The sequence below is a fragment of the Salmo trutta genome, chromosome 21 (assembly GCF_901001165.1).
Source record: "Salmo trutta chromosome 21, fSalTru1.1, whole genome shotgun sequence".
Lineage (NCBI taxonomy): Eukaryota > Metazoa > Chordata > Actinopteri > Salmoniformes > Salmonidae > Salmo > Salmo trutta.
The window spans coordinates 38,222,869-38,232,319 of record NC_042977.1 but is presented as its reverse complement, the minus strand read 5'-3'; positions in this window follow the sequence as shown (position 1 = coordinate 38,232,319).

The window sequence follows — 9,451 nt, the reverse complement described above, 5'->3', positions numbered from 1 at the left end:
ACTGAGGTCACCATGGGCTGTAACTGTAGCTCAGAGCCGGCCCCAGCCTTTTGGGGGTCGTAGGCGATCTTTGGTGTTGTGTGCATGTGTCAGCACACGTGTGTGTGTGTGTGTGCGTGTGTGCGTGTGCGTGTCTGTGTGTTTCCTCTCCAAGAAGCCATGAAGAGCTGAAATGTTTACCAGGGTCACTGTTGCCAACCTGGTGCCCAAACTGCCCCTCTTCGTCTGACCTCTGTTAATAATCATCAACTCTATCAGTCATCAGTCGAAGGTGGATTTATTCAAATGCAGATGCCACTCTAGTTTTGAGGCCTTGCAAACAGGTGTGTGTGAAAGAAATCTGATCCTGTATCAGTTGTTTATATGAGCTATTTTATCTTCTTGACCGATGGAACTGTGGAATCAATTAGAATTGTGTTCTATTAATTCTTATTAAGTTTGTTTGGCTGTGTTGCACAACACCCAGTCCTGCCAAAACAGGATCCAGCACCTCTCAGGTTTAGACTGTTTCGTTCAGGAACCTATTTGGCCTGATCTGGTACCTCTCATGGCATTAACATTTTGTTGGGGGGGCGTAACATTGTAGCCATTTCTGAGACCAACACATGGCTGTTGCTGTAGCGCGCCTGTATCTCAATCACAGAACTAGAATGAGATCCACTTTCTATAATCTCTCCCCCTCTCAGCTCTGATAGACAGGAGCCTACAACTCTCATCTCTCCCCCTCTCTGCTCTGATAGACAGGAGCCTACAACTCTCATCTCTCCCCCTCTCTGCTCTGATAGACAGGAGCCTACAACTCTCATCTCTACCCCTCTCTGCTCTGATAGACAGGAGCCTACAACTCTCATCTCTACCCCTCTCTGCTCTGATAGACAGGAGCCTACAACTCTCATCTCTACCCCTCTCTGCTCTGATAGACAGGAGCCTACAACTCTCATCTCTCCCCCTCTCTGCTCTGATAGACAGGAGCCTACAACTCTCATCTCTCCCCCTCTCTGCTCTGATAGACAGGAGCCTACAACTCTCATCTCTACCCCTCTCTGCTCTGATAGACAGGAGCCTACAACTTTCATCTCTACCCCTCTCTGCTCTGATAGACAGGAGCCTACAACTCTCATCTCTACCCCTCTCTGCTCTGATAGACAGGAGCCTACAACTCTCATCTCTCCCCCTCTCTGCTCTGATAGACAGGAGCCTACAACTCTCATCTCTCCCCCTCTCTGCTCTGATAGACAGGAGCCTACAACTCTCATGTCTACCCCTCTGCTCTGATAGACAAGAGCCTACAACTCTCATCTCTACCCCTCTCTGCTCTGATAGACAGGAGCCTACAACTCTCATCTCTACCCCTCTCTGCTCTGATAGACAGGAGCCTACAACTCTCATCTCTCTCCCTCTCTGCTCTGATAGACAGGAGCCTACAACTCTCATCTCTACCCCTCTCTGCTCTGATAGACAGGAGCCTACAACTCTCATCTCTACCCCTCTCTGCTCTGATAGACAGGAGCCTACAACTCTCATCTCTACCCCTCTCTGCTCGATAGACAGGAGTCTACAACTCTCATCTCTACCCCTCTCTGCTCGATAGACAGGAGCCTACAACTCTCATCTCTACTCCTCTCTGCTCTGATAGACAGGAGCCTACAACTCTCATCTCTCCCCCTCTCTGCTCTGATAGACAGGAGCCTACAACTCTCATCTCTACCCCTCTCTGCTCGATAGACAGGAGCCTACAACTCTCATCTCTACCCCTCTCTGCTCGATAGACAGGAGCCTACAACTCTCATCTCTACCCCTCTCTGCTCTGATAGACAGGAGCCTACAACTCTCATCTCTACCCCTCTCTGCTCTGATAGACAGGAGCCTACAACTCTCATCTCTACCCCTCTCTGCTCGATAGACAGGAGCCTACAACTCTCATCTCTACCCCTCTCTGCTCGATAGACAGGAGCCTACAACTCTCATCTCTACCCCTCTCTGCTCTGATAGACAGGAGCCTACAACTCTCATCTCTACCCCTCTCTGCTCTGATAGACAGGAGCCTACAACTCTCATCTCTACCCCTCTCTGCTCGATAGACAGGAGCCTACAACTCTCATCTCTACCCCTCTCTGCTCGATAGACAGGAGCCTACAACTCTCATCTCTACCCCTCTCTGCTCTGATAGACAGGAGCCTACAACTCTCATCTCTCCCCCTCTCTGCTCTGATAGACAGGAGCCTACAACTCTCATCTCTACCCCTCTCTGCTCTGATAGACAGGAGCCTACAACTCTCATCTCTCCCCCTCTCTGCTCTGATAGACAGGAGCCTACAACTCTCATCTCTCCCCCTCTCTGCTCTGATAGACAGGAGCCTACAACTCTCATCTCTACCCCTCTCTGCTCTGATAGACAGGAGCCTACAACTCTCATCTCTACCCCTCTCTGCTCTGATAGACAGGAGCCTACAACTCTCATCTCTACCCCTCTCTGCTCTGATAGACAGGAGCCTACAACTCTCATCTCTCCCCCTCTCTGCTCTGATAGACAGGAGCCTACAACTCTCATCTCTCCCCCTCTCTGCTCTGATAGACAGGAGCCTACAACTCTCATCTCTACCCCTCTCTGCTCTGATAGACAGGAGCCTACAACTTTCATCTCTACCCCTCTCTGCTCTGATAGACAGGAGCCTACAACTCTCATCTCTACCCCTCTCTGCTCTGATAGACAGGAGCCTACAACTCTCATCTCTCCCCCTCTCTGCTCTGATAGACAGGAGCCTACAACTCTCATCTCTCCCCCTCTCTGCTCTGATAGACAGGAGCCTACAACTCTCATGTCTACCCCTCTGCTCTGATAGACAAGAGCCTACAACTCTCATCTCTACCCCTCTCTGCTCTGATAGACAGGAGCCTACAACTCTCATCTCTACCCCTCTCTGCTCTGATAGACAGGAGCCTACAACTCTCATCTCTCCCCCTCTCTGCTCTGATAGACAGGAGCCTACAACTCTCATCTCTACCCCTCTCTGCTCTGATAGACAGGAGCCTACAACTCTCATCTCTACCCCTCTCTGCTCTGATAGACAGGAGCCTACAACTCTCATCTCTACCCCTCTCTGCTCGATAGACAGGAGCCTACAACTCTCATCTCTACCCCTCTCTGCTCGATAGACAGGAGCCTACAACTCTCATCTCTACCCCTCTCTGCTCTGATAGACAGGAGCCTACAACTCTCATCTCTCCCCCTCTCTGCTCTGATAGACAGGAGCCTACAACTCTCATCTCTACCCCTCTCTGCTCGATAGACAGGAGCCTACAACTCTCATCTCTACCCCTCTCTGCTCGATAGACAGGAGCCTACAACTCTCATCTCTACCCCTCTCTGCTCTGATAGACAGGAGCCTACAACTCTCATCTCTACCCCTCTCTGCTCTGATAGACAGGAGCCTACAACTCTCATCTGTACCCCTCTCTGCTCGATAGACAGGAGCCTACAACTCTCATCTCTACCCCTCTCTGCTCGATAGACAGGAGCCTACAACTCTCATCTCTACCCCTCTCTGCTCTGATAGACAGGAGCCTACAACTCTCATCTCTACCCCTCTCTGCTCGATAGACAGGAGCCTACAACTCTCATCTCTACCCCTCTCTGCTCGATAGACAGGAGCCTACAACTCTCATCTCTACCCCTCTCTGCTCTGATAGACAGGAGCCTACAACTCTCATCTCTCCCCCTCTCTGCTCTGATAGACAGGAGCCTACAACTCTCATCTCTACCCCTCTCTGCTCTGATAGACAGGAGCCTACAACTCTCATCTCTCCCCCTCTCTGCTCTGATAGACAGGAGCCTACAACTCTCATCTCTCCCCCTCTCTGCTCTGATAGACAGGAGCCTACAACTCTCATCTCTCCCCCTCTCTGCTCTGATAGACAGGAGCCTACAACTCTCATCTCTACCCCTCTCTGCTCTGATAGACAGGAGCCTACAACTCTCATCTCTCCCCCTCTCTGCTCTGATAGACAGGAGCCTACAACTCTCATCTCTCCCCCTCTCTGCTCTGATAGACAGGAGCCTACAACTCTCATCTCTCCAGCGTTGCACTTTATTTTTTCTCTTCTTTTTTTAATTTTTTTTACAATTGAATATGCCCATTAGTTTTCCAAACAGAATCATAGCTCCGTGAAGGGTGCTGGAGGTACTGCAGTACCCCCTGATACATTTAAATACAGTACCAGTCAAAAGTTTGGAGACACCTACTCATTCAAGGGTTTTTCTTTATTTTTACTATTTTCTACATTGTCGAATAATAGTAAAGACATCAACACGATGAAATAACACATGGAATTATGTAGTAACCAAAAAAGTGTTAAACAAATCAAAATATATTTTATATTTGAGGTTCTTCAAAGTAGCCACCCTGGGACAGCTTTGCACACTCTTGGCATTCTCTCAACCAGCTTCACCTGGAAAGCTTTTCCAATAGACTTGAAGGAGTTCCCACATTGTTGAGCACTTGTTGGCTGCTTTTCCTTCACTCTGCTTCCTTCACTTCCTTCACGGGTGATTGTGGAGGCCAGGTCATCTGATGCAGCACTCCATCACTCCATCCTTCTTGGTCAAATAGTACTTACACAGCCTGGAGGTGTGTTGGGTCATTGTCCTGTTGAAAAACAAATGATAGTCACCTGGTCAGTCTATGTCATGGAAAGAGCATGTTTTGTACACTCCGTGTATATGTGATTATTGAAAAAATCAGTGAGTTTTCTTCATTTACTGTCATTCTAAATTAAGATAATGTATTATTTTCCCATATCTAATTAACCTCTCTGGGTTATGTGGGACGCTAGCGTCCCACCTCGCGGGACACACTATTCAACAGCCAGTGAAATAGCAGGGCGGCAAATTCAAAACAGCAAAAATCTCATAATTCAAATTTCTCAAACATACAACTATTATATTCCATTTTAAAGATACACTTCTCGTTAATCCAACCACATTGTCCGATTTCAAAAAGGCTTTACGGTGAAAGCATAACATTAGATTATGTTAGGACAGCGCTGAGACAAGAAAAACCACACAGCCATTTTCCAAGCAAGGAGAGGCGTCACAAAAAACAGAAAACCAGCTAAAATTAATCACTAACCTTTGACGATCTTCATCAGATGACACTCCCAGGACTCAATGTTACACAATACATGTATGTTTTGTTCGATAAAGTTCATATTTATATCCCAAAACCCCATTTTAGATTGGCGCGTGATGTTCAGAAAATGATTTGCCTCCAAAACTTCCAGTGAATGAGCACATCAATTACAAAAATACTCATCGTAAACGTTGATATAATTTACAACAGTTATTGAAAGAATTATAGATACACTTCTCCTTAATGCAACCGCTGTGTCAGATTTCAAAAAAGCTTTACGGCGAAAGCACATTGTTCAATATTCTGAGTACAGAGCTCAGCCATCAAAGCAAGCTATACAGTTACCCGCCAAGTTCTGGAGTCAGCAAAACTCAGAAATAGTATTATAAATCTTCACTTACCTTTGCTGATCTTCGTCGGAATGCACTGCCAGGACTCCCACTTTCACAAGAAATGTTCGTTTTGTTCGATAAACTCCATATTTATGTCCAAATACCTCCATTTTGTTTGCGCGTTCAGATCACTATTCCAAAGGCACAATGCGCGAGCGCAAAACCCTAGACGAAAAGTCAAAAAGTTCCATTACCGTTCATAGAAACATGTCAAACGACGTTTACAATCAATCCTTAGGGTCTTTTTATCATAAATATTCGATAATATTCCAACCGGACAATAGCATATTCATTACAGAGGAATAAGCAGTCCACTTATTCAGCTCTTATTCTCTCCCCAGTAACAGTAGAAGCATGAAACAAGGTTCTAAAGACTGTTGACATCTAGTGGAAGCCTTAGGATGTTCAAAATGAACCCTAAGTCACTGTATACTGTATAGGCAATCACTTGAAAAACTACAAACCTCAGATTTCCACACTTCCTGGTTGGATTTTTCTCAGGTTTTTGCCTGCCATATGAGTTCTGTTATACTCACAGACATCATTCAAACAGTTCTAGAGACTTCAGAGTGTTTTCTATCCAAATCTACTAATAATTTGCAAATATTTGACTCTGGGCCCGAGTATTAGGCCGTTTACTCTGGGCACGCTTTTCATCCGAATTCTGTGGTGAGTTGGTACAGCCTATCCCGACTCCCCGTGAACCCCGCTTACTTCCTTCGGAGCGATATTCGGGGAATCCTGGTAGCTGCCGGGGTTTTCTTTCTCAGTGCTCGCTTATTTTTGAGCTACAGCCATCTTCGTTTTCTTCAGACCGATCAAAGATAGCGTATATAATTAAGCTAATGTCGGGAAGGGCGCTCTCCTGGGCTACGGCAGTTTTGGAGCAACAATCTGCCATTTGCGATCATTTGGAGGAATTCATGGCAGAGGTGTGGCAGACTACGCGGTGGACTTTCGCACCTTCGCCGCTGAGAGTGCCTGGAATCCGGAGACTCTTTTTGATACTTTTCTGCACTTATTATCTGAGGAGGTTAAGGATGAGCTGGTTGCTCGGGAACTGCCGGTGGACCTGAACTCCCTTATCGCTTTAACCATTAAAATTGATGGACGCTTAAGGGAACACAAGAGTGAGAGGAGGTCTGGTCTGGTGCATTCATCTCCTAAGTTTCCAAAGGCAGCTCTTCCGAGAGGAGTCGAAGCCACCCGAGCTCTCGTGAATCTACGATGGGTGAGTTGGATACACCTGAGCCTATGTAGTTGGGAAGAACTAGGCTATCAGTTTGGGAGCGCTCACGGAGCATGAACAGTAACTATTGTCTGTACTGTGGAGGGGCAGGACATTTTATAGCTAACTGCCCTATTACGAAACCCTTGTCTTTAGTGGGTACCATGATGAGTTAGACTGGGAGTTCCCTAATTCCCATCACCCGCACACCCCTTTTTGCTCTTGTACTGTGGGGAGACCAATCTAAGTCTCTCCGAGTGCTCTGGGGCTGATGAAAACCTTATGGATGCCACGATAGCTTCGGAGCTTGGTATTCCCACTCAGCCTCTCTCTGTGCCCATGGATGCTAGGGCACTAGACGGCCGCTCTATAGGGGAAGTCACCCATAGTATTGTGCCTGTTCAATTACGGGTTTCTGGTTAACCACAGTGAGACAATACAGTTCCTCCTCATTACATCTCTCCGTGTTCCAGTTGTTTTGGGATTTTCCTGTCTCCAAAAGCACAATCCTATGATTGACTGGACCACAAGCTCCATCCTGGGTTGGAGCCCATTTTGCCATTCCCACTGCCTTCAAGCAGCACAGCCTTCCTCAAGTCATCTTCCTCAGGATGTTAGCAAGACTGTGGATGTCTCTGCTATCCCCACAGAATACCATGACCTCCTGGAAGTGTTCAGTAAGGTACGTGCTACTTCCCTGCCAAGAGAAGAGCCTTGCCGAAATCCCCCTCGCCTTCTAATTTCCTTAATTTTGTGGCTAGAGTCAAATACTTCCTGTGGCACACATAAGAGTCAAATACTTTCTATAGAACAAACTTCACATCAGGATAGGCAACCCAAATGAATAATTAATAGACTAATACACTTGAAACAAATAGCCAAACCTAAAACTGCAGACATGATTAGTGCCTCCCCACGATCAAACCGACATAAAAAATAAAATGAAACGCAGCCTAACGTGATCAGAAATCTCAACTAGCAAGCAAGTCACAGCAATGAAGAATTAACTGCGTACGTGAAGGGGGGGAGAATTCTGTCAGGGGGGAGCTTTTCGGCACAACACCGGTCTCTCTATAAAAGTTGCTGGCCACACACCAGTACATGGATTTGAAAGTCAAACTATCACTTAAATTGCAGCCAGCCGTTGTCACTGCTGATATCCTATGACAGGTTGTGATTCGTTGAAGTTAACTATTAGAAAAAGTGGTTTATTCCCATTTTCGTGACGGCAGCCTCCAGAAATCAACAGCTGTCATTCCAAAATATAGATAGAAGCCGTCAACAAATTCCCATCTAACCATGTAAAGGTTATTCCAAGTTTCCTTTGAATAGTGTTAGTTTAAACAGCGCTGTTCTATCAATGGAAGTGATGAACAAAAGTGTTGCATTACACTTACCTTGTTGGCAACCCACTTGAATCAAAATGCAACACTTCATAATTTAGCCAGCTGTCTCCTACAAATTGTCCTCTGCACATTATTCCCAGATATCGTGTGGTTCTTGAGCTGTGCTAGTTTTAACAAATCAAATCAAAGTGTATTTGTCACGTGCGCCGAAAACTACAGGTGAAATGCTTACTTACAGGCTCTAACCAATAGTGCAAAAAGGTATTAGGTGAACAATAGGTAAGTAAAGAAATTAAACAGCAGTAAAAAGACAGGCTATATACAGTAGCGAGGCTATAAAAGTAGCGAGGCTACATACAGACACCGGTTAGTCAGGCTGATTGAGGTAGTATGTACATATAGATATGGTTAAAGTGACTATGCATATATGATGAACAAGAGAGTAGCATCAGCGTAAAAAGAGGGGTTGGGGGGTGGTGGGACACAATGCAGATAGCCCAGTTAGCCATTTGATTACCAGTTGACGTGCATCCTCATCTCCCCCCTCTTGCGCAATTGATGTCAACATGATAATTGATATGAGTGATTGACAAAACAGTGTTGCGTCTCTCTTTTTGTTTTGATGACCCCCGTATCAAAATGCAACATTCCAGAATGTAGCTGACTGTGTTCTGCAGGTTGTCCTCTAACCAGTGATGTGAAACTATATCCAGTTTCCATGTGTTTTTTGTTATTGTTGTAGTTTCAACAGTGCGTATCCCTCCCTAATAACTGGACAAAACAACAGGGTTTTGGTGCGTGTGCCATTTATAAGATGCTCATCTAAAAGAATATATGTATGTGTCAATAGTGAATTCTATGTTTAGGTTTTCAATATATCACAAACTGTTTCTGCATATTGGTTATTGATTTGGACACTTTAAAACTGTGTTTTGACATTGGGCTATTTATCAATATATCTTGTCAACAGGAAGTAGCGACACCATCATTTTCAAGTTTCAAGTTTGATTTTCAAGTTTTAGGAATATAAATTGAACTTTCAACATTAATTTCCAATGCTATTCTACTTAATCAGGTCAAAACTGCTGAATGAGTCCAAAAACGTGCTGTGATTGATTTATTTTGATGATTTAACAGAAATCACCAAAACGGATTTGTCCTGCCTATTGTTAGTGATCATAGTTTGTCAGTGTCAAAGTAGCCTGTCATTTCGATCATGTGTACGGTAAAAAAAAATGGTAATGTTAAATGACGTAGAATTACATGAAATGCCTTTATAAAAGGTCACTTTTTTCCCAAACCCTTACTACAAAAACATTTCCCCATGTGTGCAACTTCTGCTCTACTCTATGCCAC